We start from the raw sequence: 820 nt of genomic DNA on the forward strand, positions 1-820 counted from the left end.
CCGAAGTGAAACAAGTGCGAAACAGGCAGTAATAGAAATCAAGTGTGTATTATAATACAGTACAAACAGGATAAAAATCAGGAAACAAACCCATGTTTTTCATGTGGAGGTCTACACCTGAGCAAAAAAACTGCCCATTTAAGAAAGTAGAATGTCTCCGTTGTGGAAAACTTGGATACGTTAAAACGTACTGTAAAATCAAGATGACAAAACGTTCGGAAAAAAAGAAAAAAGTGTAAACAAGATGTCGTCGAAAGAAAATGGTAATATAACAAAGAGGAAATTTGTAAATGTGAAAATTGAAAATATATGAGTGAAAATGTAGTTAGACACGGTAAGTGATATTACCATTGTGACTGAAGAAACTAGGAGGTACATCAATAAGCCAAACTTAAGTAAATCATTTTACTTCATCCGAAAAATTCGCCATATTTGTTATATTTTTAGAAAATGGATAGATTTTTGAAAGTGAAATACAATTTCAAAACCCGAAGGACCGAAACTTAACGAAGCCAACGAACCACAAAGATTGGTATCTGGCTTATTAACAAACTGCAGACATACTCAGCGTTGCGTGGGGTTTAAATAGCATAGTTTGTATATATGGTACAGTTAAGTTGAAACATGTGATACGGGGAAGTGCAGCATTGACGACAAAACATTTGTGGAGTAAATGAAGGGCTAATTCGACTATGTAACATGTCATGTGACTGCTTGGAAAATTTCAGGCCCTAACCTTGTCATGGAAAAGTGGGTGGAGGTATGTGATTTTAGAACGCTCCAAGAAGCTCTCAGTGGACATACTCTCCTTTGCGGCTGT

This window comes from Octopus bimaculoides, chromosome 4 (assembly GCF_046866305.1).
Source record: "Octopus bimaculoides isolate indiv1 chromosome 4, ASM4686630v1, whole genome shotgun sequence".
Lineage (NCBI taxonomy): Eukaryota > Metazoa > Mollusca > Cephalopoda > Octopoda > Octopodidae > Octopus > Octopus bimaculoides.